The sequence below is a fragment of the Procambarus clarkii genome, chromosome 83 (genome assembly GCF_040958095.1).
Source record: "Procambarus clarkii isolate CNS0578487 chromosome 83, FALCON_Pclarkii_2.0, whole genome shotgun sequence".
Taxonomy (NCBI): domain Eukaryota; kingdom Metazoa; phylum Arthropoda; class Malacostraca; order Decapoda; family Cambaridae; genus Procambarus; species Procambarus clarkii.
This window is the reverse complement of record NC_091232.1, coordinates 1,620,960-1,636,988: the sequence shown is the minus strand read 5'-3', so window position 1 is coordinate 1,636,988 and position 16,029 is coordinate 1,620,960. Positions and strand designations below refer to the sequence as shown.

Sequence of the window (16,029 nt, the reverse complement as noted above, 5' to 3'; positions counted from 1 at the left end):
CTTGAATATTGTTACATGCGTCTGGGCAGTCCAAGCCGCTACCCAGGGCCACAGGATCATACAGCAGTTTGCCAGCTTTCCTAATTAAGCTAAAAAAGATATTTCTAGGCCTAGTATAGCACATTTATGTACTATATTAGGCCTCAGATAGCGTGTACTAGGCCTAGAAAGGTTTGGTTAGTTTAGTTTGTCTTTGCAACATTAGAAAACCGATTCCTGGTTTGTCCAAATTCAATAGTGCCGATTTCTATTGTATTTCTGATTATTATTATCCGATTTCGTTGTAGGTCGGTATGTGTACTATGGTCCTCATCCTTGGTGTAAATACTACCAAGACAGGAGGATGGACTGGGTTATGACCCTCATCATGTTGACATGCGGCGCGTGTGTGTGTCTGCTGCTACACAGCAAACGAAAGATGTTGTTTCATGTCGCGTTGTCATTTTTTCATAGTTGATTATGCGGGCACCAGGAAGGGAAGTCGTGTGTGTGTGTATTGTATGTGTGCGCGCGTCTGTATATTGTGTGTGTGTGTGTGTGTGTGTGTGTGTGTGTGTGTGTGTGTGTGTGTGTGTGTGTGTGTGTGTTTGCGCACGAGCATGTCATGATGTAAACAAAGCGAGGGAGGGGGGGGGGGATGCTTGGGGTAGTGTGTGTGTGTGAAGGTGTGTTGGGGCTAGTGAGTGTGGGTGCTAGTATAGTGATCCTCACCCTTCACTAGGGACAACCATTAGTGTTTTTTAACACTCTTGTTATCCCCCTGTGAAAATAAAGACGAATACAAAAAAAAGGGGGAGGCACAGTGCCTTAACACATGGCGTGGCCCCTCCCACCAGCGTGTGATAGGCCTAGGGTGCCAGAGGCCTACACACACTGCGTAACAGTGTAAACCTTTGTTCCTGAGGGCCCAGGGGGTGGGGGTGCCTCCTAACACCCTCGGGCCGTACACATACCTGGCACTAGGGAGGTGGCTTCCTGCACACCTGCTTCTTAGTTAGGCTCGACCCCTTGTTGTGCCAGCTTGAAATGTCTCGGGCTTGTCTGGCCTAATATTTTACTGGGAAGCGTACTTCTTGACGTGTGTTATCTTGAGATGATTTCTGGGCTTAGCGTCCCCGCGGCCCGGTCCTCGACCAGGCCTCCTTTTTGTTACACACCCCCAGGAAGCAGCCCGTAGCAGCTGCCTAACTCCCGGTTCCTATTTAATGCTAGGTGACATGGGCATGAGGGTGAAAGAACATTTTCACCATTTGTCTCCGCCTCCACCGGGGATCGAACCCGGAACCTCAGGACTACGAATCCGTAGCGATGTCCACCCAGCTGTCAGTAGTAATTCTTGACGTGGGAGTGTAATTCTTGACGTGGGAGTGTAATTCTTGACGTGGGAGTGTAATTCTTGACGTGGGAGTGTAATTCTTGACGTGGGAGTGTAATTCTTGACGTGGGAGTGTAATTCTTGACGTGGGAGTGTAATTCTGACCGAAGGAACGCAACACTTGACGTGCAAGAGTAGTACTTGACGGGGCAGCTTAGTATTTGGCAAGGTTATGCTGGTAGGTGGCGTAAGGCACAGCAGCTCTTTGGAGTGCAGGAAACAGGTTTAGGTTATTTAAAGGGAAAGCAGCGGGTATATTAGGCGGGTAATTGTTTGACCGGGTGCCAAGGTAGGGGTTAGCGTGGCTCTATTTTGGCCCGAGGCTCTTCACTTGTTTTGGGTCTTTGTTTAATGTCCTCACTCCTTGTCCGCCTCTCCGCGCTCCTCGTGTTCATTTTCATTTTTTCACTCTTACAGAGTGAAAGTTTTCAGCCCGCTTGGTTTCCCCCTCTCATTTTCTTTTAGTTTTCCGTAATGATTATATTTGATGTTGTGACCTTTGCTTTCTCCATTACTTTCCTACAGTAAATATTGTAATGATCTGAGAGCTGGTTGCTTCACCCAGATCTTGTGTGGCGTGGTTGATTCTTGGCGAGTCTTGCCTCCCACTTCCAGAACACTGCCGGCACCTGCCCTGTCCTGGAGGTGTCCAGCTGCTCCCTCAACCTGCTAAACAGATGGCTTCGAGTTATAACTTACCGGGCCACTGATCTCTTGGAGTCGCCAAATGTTGGTGAATATGTTAGTACAGTATTGCCAACAGGGCAGGTGAAGGCATGGCGGGGAAGTGCGGCAGACTAGGGAGGCTAGTACTGTATTATTGATGCGCTCATGTCTTCGGGTGCTGCTACCACAGAACTGTTGTGTGTCAGCGAGTAGTTGTGGTACAGGGTTGTGGGTGGTGGGTACCTGCTTGATTAGGTTCTAGGAGTTCTTTTTCTCCCCAAGCCCGGCCCATGGCCAGGCTTGACTGGGTGATTGTGGTACAGTGTTGTGGTTGTGGTAAAGAGTTATGGTTGGTGCGGAGTGAGGGGGGGGGAGTGGTAGCTAGATCTCCCGCAGGATTTAACGTGAGACTCCACCTGCTTTCCCCCAATTATGAAGAGAAGTAAGAGAGGTGCAGACACGGGTGAGAAAGGAAAAATGAACATTTTCTTGTTAACACGAACGGTAATTTGACCGCAAGAACAGTAGCTGTCATACGGTACGTCTTGGTTTACATAATCAATGAACTAAATGGAGTGAGTGGAGCAGTAGACAGTGCAGGATAGACTATACCATTTTAAGGGGATAGGAGGGAATCCCAGACACCCACCACTCTTGACCTTCTATATGCAGATATAAGACATTATAAGATTGGAACAAAGGTCGAGAGAGCTTCAAGTGGAAACTAAATAAGTTTCTTAAAGTTATTCAAAAAGCACTGACGAATTCTTTAGTTTTGATGAGTGTCACTATACCTTGAGGTGGTCTCGGGGCTTAGCGTCCCCGCGGCCCGGTCCTCGACCAGCCCTCTGGTCGAGGCCTCTGAACTATAGAGATGGTTCTGGGGAGTGTTTGTGGTGGGATAGAGCTGAAGGTTGACTGGTGAGTACAAGCAGAGACTCGACATTCTACAGCACCGTCTGCTTCATGACGCAGCCCGTCTTCCTCGTGTGCCACAACGTACAAAATACAAAGTGCTAATTTAGCCAGAAACGCACGAACCCAAGCCACCCACCTAACTTAGCGATGCGCAGAAAAACATGCATATTTGTGAGCCGCTACTTTTCACAGTACAGTACTGTGTACGTTGAGGACCATGACAAAATGAGACGGAGTGAGCAAGTTGAAAGGACAGGTTACGTGACGCTGTGGGAGGACAGGCCATGGTACACGAGGGAGGGAGGGGACACCACGCCGCTCATCTGAATGCACCGCCACAACCCAGCCTAATGTACTGTGTTGTTAGTCTGACATCTTACATTTAACTGTGACATTACTGCTTCCGGACCTGTTCCTCAAGTGGCGACGATTGTGTCGTGCGTTATTGAATGAATATGCACAGTGGGAACACTTGTTGGTAATGCAGGTGTAAACCTTGACTGTCAGAGCCCCGGGCGGCCGCCAGGAAGGAAGTGATGTCACTCGAGTAGTGTTAACTAACACTCATCGTGGGAGGACCACGCCACTTTTTTCACTGTAGACAATTACAACGTGCGAATTCATAGGTGTAAAATCATATAATTTTGTTTTTAAATTTTGCCCCGAGGGGCGAGTTTATTGGCTAGCACCACTCATCTTGTGAGTGGACACACCGCCATAGCAGCATGTACAACACTCCCCAATAGGAAGAAAACCCGCTGGGTTGTTCATCCTGTCACTTGTACCCAGACACAGCTGGGACTTGCTTAACTGTCTCAAGTGAACAGCTCCTCAAACAAGAAGATTAACATCTATCAACCCTTAAAAGCTTACGTTATCTTGCAGGTGCAAAATGGGGGAATCTTTTAAGAACAGTATCAATATTTGACAAATAGTGTTTTCCTAACTCAAACAATGTGGGGTTTATTATGCTACACATATTTCTAATGTGTCTCAGGTGTTCACATTCACGTAGATAGTGGTCAAGGCATATACTTGTGATTAATTTGTTCACTTGATAGTTGCAAGATTGCCAGCGAGCATAGCTTAGGCGTGACGAAGTCTTCCTTGCTTAACACTTCACCTTCGACGGTATAACTCCTCCATGACTCACCGAGTGGCTTGGTGACGCTCACGGTAGACACAATCTCTCCCTAACTGAACAAATCCACAAGGGCCGTGACGAGGATTCGAACCTACGTCCGAGAGCATCCCAGACGCTGCCTTAATCAACTGAGCTACGACATGGTATGGGAATTCCAACTGGGAAACATCTTGCTAACTGCTCTCCCTAACTGCTTGCAAGTTCCCTGACCTCTTGACTCCATCTTTGGTGTCTTCACTAAGGTGACTATCCACCTACCATTACCCCCCCCCCCGTCCCCTTCTCTCACCTGTCTCCTCTATTGTCAGCGAAACACAATTCGTATTTGAAACTCGCTTGTCGCTGTTACCGGTAATTAATCGAGAAAAGAATTTTCTCGACCATTGTTCCGAGTCGCTTATTCATCTGCTTGTGGGGACGGGTGCTCATGTTGTCTGACGGGGGAGACAGAAGTGTGTGCGCTGTGCATTGTCACAAGGCTCAGCTTGGCTCTGGCCTAGTGTGCACGCCGGAGAAAATGCAAGATACATGCAGCAATAGTGCGTGTACGTGCAGCAGTAGCGGATGTACGTGCAGCAGTAGCGCGTGTACGTGCAGCAGTAGCCGATGTACGTGCAGCAGTAGCGCGTGTACGTGCAGCAGTAGTAGGTGTGGTGCTTGAGGATGTGGTGGGTGGGGCAGCGGATGGATGGAGCCAGAGGGCTTGGTGGAGGACAGCGGCAGGAGAGCCACGTGGTGGTGGTGGTGAGCCGGTGGAGGCGGCCTTCAGCACCACGCTGCTGCTGCTGCTGCCATATCATGCCCGGGAATTAATGGCCTCTCTTTATGAAGAATTCCTGATATGTTTCTGTAATATTTGACATGTATATAAATACATTGCAAAGTTGAAATGCTGAAAGTAATAAACGGAGCTTCATTTCACGGGACTGATGGTAGTTTATGGCAACTGAGGTGAAATTCAAGGACCGTGAGTTGCCTCATTCTGGCCTCATGATTCACCGCCCGTGAGCACCCAGCCTCAGAGTAGGGGCTTGTTATCACCTGCGAAAAGTATGTTTGCATCTTCATCATTGGTTATCATCAACAAAACTAAGCTAACGAGAATAAGAGGTAAAATGTCGTGTTATTGGTTGCACGTGACGTGTGACGTCACTATGACGTCATAATGTTCATGCTGGAACTGGTTGAACATCCTACTGGAGTCTCTGAACACACTCATGGTCGCTTACACCTCTACGACTCTCCAGGTTATTGGTCAAATGTAAAATAAGGTTAAATATTATAACTTGTGAATGTTAAATAACTGAAATATTTATATTTCGTATTTTGTGTATTCTACGTTATAAATATGAACACATTGAGAGTTAAAATGTGAAATATTTTTTGGATATATTCTCTTTTTGGTTGATAGGTTTATTCAGGAGCAGCTAATGTTTTCCCGCGGAAATTTTTCCCGCGCTTTCTCCGGTGTCGGGATCATTCAAACGTCTCCTTTGTTGCTGCAGGCTGAGCTGCCGCCAGCAGTGGTGGCAGCATCCATTTACCAAATGCCTCGATTTCACGTTAGTTTACGCGTTAAATTATAGTTGCTCTTAATACTTCGCAGCTTATTTGAGGAACTCTAAAATGTTAAGAAAATCTGGAATTGAGAGCAGCGCGATTCAAAAGTTCACCGTTCCTCCCGAGGCGAGCGGTGGGCGCGGGGCCATAACGGGTCCAGTGTTGGTCTGGGCTGGAGGGCAAACGTCGCCACTGGTCTTGACAGCAGATACACTTTAAAATGAGCAGTTCTCGTGCTCGGTGAATGAACTGGTTTGTATATAATTGTAACAAATAGCGCGTCTCGTGTGTGTGTGTTTATTTACTATTTGTATCTGCAGAATCAAGCTATTAGTTCTTGGACCCCGCCTTTCTAACCAATTTATCTATTTATATTATTTATATTTCTCTCTAACACACTGGTGTAGAGATTCTTGAGTCTACTGGGCTCTTATCATATCGACACGTAAAACTGTGTATGGAGTCAGCCTCCACCACATCACTTCATAATGCATTTAATTTGTCACTACTCTGATACTAAAAAAAATCTTTCTAATGTGTGTCTGGCTCATTTGGGCACTCAGTTTCCACCTGTGTCCCCTAGTGCGTGTGACTCTTGTGTTAAATAATGTCTTTACCAACCCTATCAATTCCTTTGAGAATCTTGTATGTGGTGTTCATGTCCCCACTAACTCTGTCTTCCAGCGACATGAGGTTTAATTCCCGTAGTCTCTTCTCGCAGCTCATGCCCCTCAGTTCGGGTACTAGTTTGGTGGCAAACCTTTGAACCTTCTCTAGTTTAGTCTTGTGCGTGCTTGCGTGATTACGCTTGCTTGCAAATGTGCACGAGTTGAGTAGTTGTGCACACCCCGTCCTCAGGCCAGGTTGCTTAGACCAGCGGCCACCCCCAACCCGCGGACATCTTACACTCACATCGTGTGAGTCGTGTGTAAAGAGTTTCTTATTCCTAAACAGGGGGTTGGCGAGTGGATTAAGGAGCTAAAGATTTAGCTATTCAGGACGGAGTGTCCATGTAGCACGGGCTATGGTGAGCCCGTAATACGACATTAAGGAGCATTTAGCCGTTGTTTATAAGGACGGGCTGGCGCGTGTGCGCGAGCGCTGCTAATGAGAAATGTTCCCCATGCCATTGACGTTTATTACATCAGTTGACATATAGTGATGAATAATGTTTGAATGAATTGATTATAGACGCGGTGCGTGACACTGTGGCCAACACATCAGTCCTCAATGAGCAGTTATTGGCCGCTAAGTGTTGTGTGGGTGTCCACACGCGAGAAGGGAGGCGGTAGGCCGTCCTTGCCCCTGCCTCCACGGCCAGGAGGGGGAGGAGGGGACACTGGCGACGGGGGAGAAGGGGGGAGCTAGGGGAAGAAGGATGGGGGGGGTGTATGTGGTGTGGATCATCTGGATTTATGGGGGGGGGGCGACATGAATTGAATTTACACGTTCTTCACGCTGCAAAATTGTGGCGCGATATGGGAGGGTGTAGTGGTGGTCGTGGGTTATATTGATAGTCCTCGTGGTACTGAAGGGGAAGTATCAGATGGGAGGAAGAGGCACATGTCGCTCTCCCCCTTCTTGGATCTGCACCATGATAGTGGGAGGTTATTCTTGCAGCCGTCGGGGTAATTTACGTTGTAAAGGGACACTACTAATTGACCCCCCCCCCTGGCATGGTGTTGGCCTGGCGCCCCAGGCACCTTGTTTGGTTAGCTGGCGTTGTGGTGGCGTCTGTGTTGACGGTGCGGGAGGTATACAAGGGGAGAGAGAGCCTCTCCCCTTGTATGCCTCCCACGTCAGCCCTCGTCAAGCGATAATTGTCAATAATCGTATCGAAATAGGCCTACTTTTCTCATGAACTTTGAAACTTACGTTCATGACATTAGTGTGAACGGCGACCAGTTAACAGTTGAGACACTTGAGGCCGCCCCGCCGCTTGTGCTGAACCTGGTTGATACCTGGTTGATATACTGGTTGATACCAGTGTTGGAACAACAACACTGTCCAGTTAACTTGACAAACCTCACGCTTTGTGCTCCGTCTTCTCGCCTCATGGGACATCTTACTCCACCATACCTTGAGGATTACCTTGAGATGGTTCCATCTCCCCCCCCCCCCATCCTTCCCAACACACACCCACGTCAGGGGAATTGACAGGGTGGACAAAGACAAACTCTCTAGCACGGGTGGAACACGAACAAGGAGACACAGGTGGAAACTTAGTACCCAGATGAGCCACAGAGACATTAGACAGAACTTTTCCAGTGTCAGAGTAGTTAACAAATGGAATGTATTAATCAGTGATGTGGTGGAGGCTGACTCCATACACAGTTTCAAATGTAGTTATGATAAAGCCCAGTAGGCTCAGGAACCTGTACACCAGTTGATTGACAGTTGAGAGGTGGGATGAAAGAGCCAGAGCTCAATCAACCCCCGCAAGCACAACTAAGTGAGTACAACTAGGTACTCGCCTTCACTCACACAGGTGAGGTGAGTATACTAGTACAAGAGTACACACACACACACACACTTCAGCAGCCTGACGATTAAAAGCGACCTCAGCACACACATCTCGCAAATAACAAGCCTAAGGCTTGCTATTTACAGAGGCCATGACTGAATGGACAGCGCTTGGGACTCGTAATCCCAGGGTCCGGGTTCGATCCCGGCCGCCGGCGGAAACAGATGGGCAGAGTTTCTTTCACCCTGATGGCTTGTTACCTAGCACAGGGCCATCGATAAACAATAGGTACCTGGGCAGCTGCTACGTGTGTGTGTCGGTGGGTGTGTGTGTGAGACAGACAGTTGAGAGGCGGACCGAAAGAGCAGAGCTCAACCCCCGCAAGCACAACTAGGCAAATACAACTATACACAGTATACATTTTACTAAAAAACAAAAAAAACAAACCACCTACCCCTTACGGGCTATTCATGCCCGTGCCACCACTTGGGTGGCTTATTCTTCATCACTCAATCATCTCTCACACACTTATAATGTGCACATTAGTGGAGTATCACCTCTGGCTGTGTGGGGACGAGAGTAAAGCAATAGACACACGCATATGTACGCACGTACATCTACAAGACCACGTCCAGAATGCTGCTCATACAGTCTGTAAATATGTGTATAAAGGATGGAGAGACGAGGGAGGGATACCTGGTTGATGGGGGGGGGTGAGGGAGGCAGTGTAGTCACCAGCGAGGTTGTAGATAGCTGTAGACCGTTATTTTTGTCCCTTACAATCATGTAGGTGTAAGAATGTTGAATCCTCGTATCAAACTGCATATTAAACTACGAGATGATGTACGGATTTGGAAGGTGTTGTATGAGTGAAGCCAGTTTTGATATCGCCCTCTTAACAGATCTGCCTGGGAAGCTGCACCATCGCTGGCGCTCGCATCTGTTTGTCTTGTGTCTCGGGACCCGAGGCTTGTTATTTGTGGCTGAAGTGGACAGTTGCGGGAGAGGGCGGCGACCACTGGAGCAGTAAACAGGCTTAGCGGCGAGGGGCGGAGGGGAGAGGGGCGGCAATGACACGGGATAAGAGTATGCAACTGACGTTATGGAGGATAGTTACGTGTGGGGCGGTCAGGTCGTCTCAACCGCGTCCTTTCCTTTCTATGTCGTTGTCCACGGTAGTCACCGACGTCTACCGCTGCTATCATCTTCTATGATAACCTCTTGCTGGTTGTGGTTCCCTACTGTCAACATAAAGTCAGGATGAAGATGGCGAGTCACAATAACGTGGCTGAAAAATGTTGACCCAACCACATACTAGAAATTGAAGAGATGACGAGACGTTTCGGTCCGTCCTGGACCATTCTCAAGTCGATTGTGTAACACAATCGACTTGAGAATGGTCCAGGACGGGTCGAAACGTCTCATCTCTTCACTTTCTAGCGTGTGGTTTGGTCAACATCAAGTCAAGAGACTGACCATACCTGCATGACACGGCCCTTATAGAAATTCATAGCTAGCGTCTTCACCATAAACGTAGAATTCAATCCCAACCATCATAATGTGCTTGCTCCCAGTACTCGGTGGCACTGCCCTGGCAATGGAAATGTCAATTATAGATGGGTGACATGTCAGCTTGATGGATGCATTACAAGGCCAACCTGACAGCAACGCACATCTATCTCTTTACTGTGACGGCCAATTATTGTGTTTCAATCTGTGTATCCACGTGGATGTTGCCAGGTAGCCATTGAAATTGAAATAAGTTTATTGAGGTATAAATACACACAAAGGGGTGAGGTAGCTCAAGTTCACCCCCGTTCAGTACAACGTGTACAACTTTGTAACGTGTGGATGTCTGGGGTGCGCGCACACAGGCAAGTGAGTGCACAGACCTGATGTATTATCCCCGAGGGTGAGTGGGTAAATGCAGTGGCGTTAGACTGCGTCAGTGACAGAAATAGCCGCAGGACTCGGGACCAAGCCAGGCTAGTACTGCCGCCAGCATCTGTACACACGGGTTCATCTCCCTCGGAGCTGCTGATGCTTCCTCCTCGCCTAGGCTAAATGTGTTTTTAGATTCAGCTACTCGGAATAAAGTTGCAAGTAGCACGGGCTATGGTGACCCCGTAGTGGACTCTCCTGGCAGAGGAGCGGGGCTGTAAGTTAGCTAAGTTTCCTCCTAGCTGGCTAATATTCCCTGGCTGCTCCTAACCTCATACTGTACCACTGACCCTTTAGCTCTATCGTCGTGTGTGGGTCATGCTAGGGGGGCCACTGCTATTAAGTCACGCACATCTCGCCATGGGTAGGGCTGGACTGGAGTATATTTAGCGCGAGCTGCAGGTATGTTAGGTAAAGGTGGGAACCCGGCCTTGACCAGCAAGAGGTAAGTGAAGGTAGGTGTGGGTATAGGGAGTGTGAGTATTGCACTCAGTGTTGGGGTGGTTGTGGCTGGCTCCTCGCCATGTTGATCTCTGCTCCGGCCAAAACATCACGTCAACTTGGCGTATTTACACTCGGGTGTTAAAGTAACTTTAAGCTCTTATTTTGGGTTACCTTAACCCCCGGTCTTCTTTACCTCATGACCTTGTTGCTATAACCGGCTGCAGCTCAAAATGTGTAAATATTTGGTGTGGCAGAATGGGTGTAATTGACACCGTTCAGGTATTTACACCTTGTGTCTTGATGTTTAGCGAGTATAGCCCCCTGGAGGCACGGTCTCTGACCACACCTAATTGGCAGCTTGATTAACCAGACTGTTGGTGCTTACAGCTTTTCGCCTTCTGTGGTGGCTTTAACGTGGCTTGTTAATGTACAAGCGTGTCCCAGGCTAGTTATAGCTGTCATCACTTGCTCCACATCTCTTTCCAGTCAGTTCTGTCGATTTGCCACTGTAAAAATGCACATGTTTGCATTCTGCATTTTGCACAAATGAGGCAGAGGCATATCAAACGTCACTATTACTTTGCTTTAATTTATTCAAATACGTCGCATTTTTAACGTATTGGATGATTCCCTTGTTCCTTGCCCAGTTCTTGCTATTGAGCTTATGGTATGGTACAGTAGGGACCACCTCGTGTGTGTAGAGGTGATGCCTGCTACAGTGCTGTTTAAATATCAGTTCTCCTGCTGTGGTTACCTCAAGGTCTCCAACACTTGTCTTACCCGTTCTTGTCCCGTTTCGATAGCTTTTGTTGATTATTGGAATGTCTTCCTTTAATCTAGAGTAGTGTCTAGAATGTAACATGTGGATTTCGGTTATACTTTGAAGGAGTGATATTGGAGCCAAAGAGTGCATTCTCCGCCAAATGTCCAGACAAAATAGGGAGGAGGAGTGCATGGGTAGATGGCACAAGAGTTTGGCCCGGGTGGCTCTGAGCCAGTATATGGTAGTAAACGCCTCATAAACCAGCCAATAGGGAGTGGCTTAGTGCATAGTTGAAAGTGACCTCTTGTGCCACCGTTGTGTTATTACACTTAAGTGTTATTGTCTTGAGTTAAGTATTGACGAGTGAAATGTGTAATTCACTGTGAAGTGTACATTTGCTGAATTTTGTTTTTATATTTTATTTTAATTTATATATACAAGAGCTCTTATGTTCTTGTAAAGCCACCAGCACGCGTAGCGTTTCGGGCAGGTCCTTAATCTTATTTTTCCCCTGGAATACGACCTGCCGAATCGTTTAACAACCAGGTACCCATTCACTGCTGGGTGAACTGAGGCTACAGTTAAGGATTGGTGCTAAGTTAATCCTCCCCGGCCAGGATACGAACCTAGTCCGGAGCGCTCGCAAAACGCCGGGCGAGTGTTTTACCATTGAGCCACTGGGATTGCTGATAGAATATAGTCACTGCTGGTGGACCTTGAAATAATTTGTTATTCTTTAGTAAAACAGATTTTGGCAGCGGCCAGCGCCTTGTGTATCTTCATGCTCTACCTCCACTAGTTATCATCTTTCTCCTCCACTTAACTCATCATTGCTCATCCCCCCTCCCCCGCTCCGCCCCTAAGCACCCTTAACAATCCCGCCAAACAAAAAGCCACGTGGCCGACCACCTGCTCAAACATGCTCACCTGAGACAACATTAATGACGTCGTTCATGAAACCCCGAGAGAAAATGAATCCAGATTTACCTGAGTGGTGACAACAAAGGCAGTAGACGCTTGTGATAATGATCTCAGCCACACTGCAGGCCATGCACACACACCCTTTAATGCAGATGAAGTCACAATAACTTGGCTGAAAAATGTTGACCAAACCATGGACTAGAAATTGAAGAGACGACGACGTTTCGGTCCGTCCTGGACCTTTATCCAGTCGATTGAAACGTCGTCTGTTCAATTTCTAGCGTGTGGTTTGGTCAACAGCCCTTTAGTCTGTTGAACTCCTTATATATTAAGGAGTGTAACTCACCATTAGCTTGGACATTGTATACTATGAAGGGAAAAAATTTATAAATAGGACAATTGTGAAAGAGCAATGAGGGAAGTGAGTGTTGTGGAGAGACAGGTGGTGTGAGGGAGGGGATTAGAGGGGAAGGAGGAGGGAGGGAGGGAGGAAGTTGATGAGGGGCGGGGAGGGTGAGTCAGGGAGTAGGGATGTGGGAGGGAAGATGGAGAGACACATTCTCTCCCTGTCAGGGAATGTCCCCAGCGGAAGGTATTGTCGCCCATTAAGTCTTCTGGAGCCTCCCTTACATCCCTACCCTTCCTCCCCCCTCACCCATCCTTACCCTCTCCCCATTTCTGCCCCTTCACTCCCCTGCCTCCCTAACACTACCAATTAACCCGGGCATTATGCGGCAGAAAGTTGGTATACATTATGTGTAGGTCCCCCCCCCCCCCCCTTCAACACCAGGCTAAGGGGATTAGGGTAGTTCACCTTGCTAGTGCAGTAACTATTAACTGCCGGTGGAAGGTAGTTATGTTAGTTAATAACAAGCCACATTGTCATTATTTCTCTGTGGGGAGGGGGGGGGTTGTTTACGAAGCCTTGTGTACTCACCTAGTTACATGTGTGTGTTGTATGTCATGTGTTTCGTCTCGTCGATTATATAGAGACATGAAGACTAATATAAAAGTGCGAGAGATAAGACCACGATAAGGGAGAGGTTATCAGTGGTCGGAGGGAGGCGGTGAAGGGGGGTGGTTACGAAGCATAATGATAAAGATTGTTTATAAACAACAGTAGATTGGTTGTTTACCTCTCCCAGATGAGTCGTGTTGGGGTCGATTGTCAGGGCAAGGTTGTGTCCGAAGGTGGCGCTCAGGGCCATCTTGAAGTTCTTAAGATGATTTCGGGGGCTTAGCGTCCCCGCGGCCCGGTCCTCGACCAGGTATTCTTTTTGATATCCCCCCCCCTCCCCCAAGGAAGCAGCCCGTAGCTGCTGTCTAACTTTCAGGTAACTATTTACTGCTAGGTAACAGGGCATCAGGGTGAAAAAAACTCTGCCCATTTGTTTTCGCCTTCGCCGGGGATCGAACCCGGAACCTCAGGACTACGAATCCGAAGCGCTGTCCACTCAGCTGTCAGTCCCCCTAAAGTAAGGTTTGAACCATACCTAGCGCCTGTAAATATTTTTTTGCGCAAACGCGCGCGCAAACAAGAGTCATCAGATAACCGATATCTCTGTTATCAGGTTTCAGGTGATTGAGGAAACCTGGTGGTTATCGAACCAGCTGGTTTCCAGGTTTCCGTGGCGGGAACAGAACAGGATTTCACACTCTAGGGAAGCACAGACACACACTGGCACATATGATGTAGTTTGTTACGTGTCTTCTGTAAGTGGTGGCCAGAGGCTCGTGGTGGGTCATATACACTTTAGTTTATTAGAGGAAAGTGTTCATGTTGTTGTTTTTAAGATTCGCTACTTGGAACAAAAAGTTCCAAGTAGCACGGGCTATGGTGAGCCCGTAGTTCAATGATCATGTGTTAACAGTTGTGGGGGGGGGGGGGGATTGACCTGGCAGGATGCGGTGCCCTAACTTGGAGTGGTAGTGAGGACCTGTAGGTGGAGCTGCAGGGGTCCCCGCCTCAAGGACCAGTGCTATCTTAATGTTATCTTGAGATGATTTCCGGGCTTTAGTGTCCCCGCGGCCCGGTCCTCGACCAGGCCTCCACCCCCAGGAAGCAGCCCGTGACAGCTGACTAACACCCAGGTACCTATTTTACTGCTAGGTAACAGGGGCATAGGGTGAAAGAAACTCTGCCCATTGTTTCTCGCCGGCGCCCGGGATCGAACCCGGGACCACAGGATCACAAGTCCAGCTTGCTGTCTGCTCGGCCGACCGGCTCCCTAGGGGGACCTGTATAACATGCTGTAGTCTGCCGTTAATGATGTTTAATACACTGGACTAAAGTAATTTCTTGAGGTTATAATATCACTTTGGAAAGCGGTGTAGATCACGTCTACTGTTTGCTGAGTGTATATGTGTGTGTTATATGTACCTGTATGGCCATAAGCGAGTATTTTTATTTGTTAGAGATATTTGTGTTTTTATATTGCTAAGCTGTGAGGAGACCTGACGGGCGTAGGGTCGCGGGAGCGTCAATTGGGCCGCTGGTTCGCCCGTAAGGGGTCGTATCACCGGCTGCTTCACCACATGATCTCAAATTGATGTTGCCGTTGGGTGCAATTTACCTTTTATAACGCGGCGGTAAAACAGCGCAGTTTTTATTACTGGTCCCATTAATAGTGTGTGGTGTGGGGGACCGCCAGGGGCGCGGCCCCAGTACTCCCGCCCAGAGGGAGAGGCCGGGCGGTGTTACAGCATCCAAGGATGTAGATGGAGAGCATCTAAGAGCACCCCTGTGGCTTGGTAAAGAAGGGAGATTGGTATTGCCCAAGATTGGGAGATTGGGTACCTATTTATTGCTAGGTGAACAGGTGCATTAGTTGATAGGAAATGTGCCCAGGCATTTCTGTCCGCTCGGGATTCGAACCCGGAATTCTTTATTGAGAGTTGGAAACCAACATCGAAGAATAGAACTCCCTTGGTATAATTTCTCAGTTAATGTGTGTATCGTCTCTCGCAGATTCTCCTGGTTAATATCTCTAGCTTTATATCGTGTGGCGAGGATTGTTTGGTTAATATCGCGTCTGGTTTCATCAACACTGTGAATTATATTTAATTCTTGACAACTTTTCCCTGCTGGAAACCTTCTGGAGCAAGGTGTTCCGCCCACTGTTGCCTCAGTGGTAACAGGCCAGGCCCCGAAGGGTCTTTTGACGAGTCTTGAATCATTTTCAGGTCTTGACTAGACCACACACTAGAAAGTGAAGGGACGACGACGTTTCGGTCCGTCCTGGACTATTCTCAAGTCGACAATCGACTTGAATGATCCAGGACGGATCGAAACGTTGTCGTCCCTTCACTTTCTAGTGTGTGGTCTGGTCAACATACTTCAGCCACGTTATTGTGACTCCTCGCCTGCAGTTTCAGGTCTTTCCAAGACTGGCGGGTTAACAGTGGCTGCCGGAGGGAGAAGGGTTATGGGAGGGGCGGGACTTCCTGCTGGGGGGCGGCTCTGACCTGGAATCTCCACACGTGTTTTTCTGTGCCTCACGTTAATTTAAGAGTAAAGCAAGTTTTTGTGGAAGTACGTGTTTTGTTTAGGTCTTGACAGTGTGATTTGGGCGTGGCTGACCTCTGACTGTCGTGGGCTTGGCCCGACATGCTTCTCTTGTTGCCATTTAAATGTTAAACATCGTACAAGAAGTCGTTTTTACTTAATAATTTGGGTTAGACTATGTAGAGAAACTCACAGGTGAGTGGACTTTGTCTTACGTGACGGAAAAATCTCTTCTCTACATCGTTGTGAGCTATAACTAGTAATAACTAGGTTATTACTGGTTATTATAACATGTTTCGGCAAAATATCTTCAGTCAGAAATTTTGTT

The 16,029-nt window shown here is 48.0% G+C and overlaps 1 protein-coding gene across 1 annotated transcript in view; it reads left to right on the top strand.

Moving 5' to 3' along the window:
- Window positions 1-16,029, top strand: part of klar (klarsicht) — a 336,442-nt gene that overhangs the window by 237,685 nt on the left and 82,728 nt on the right. The gene's annotated exons all lie outside the window — the stretch shown is intronic.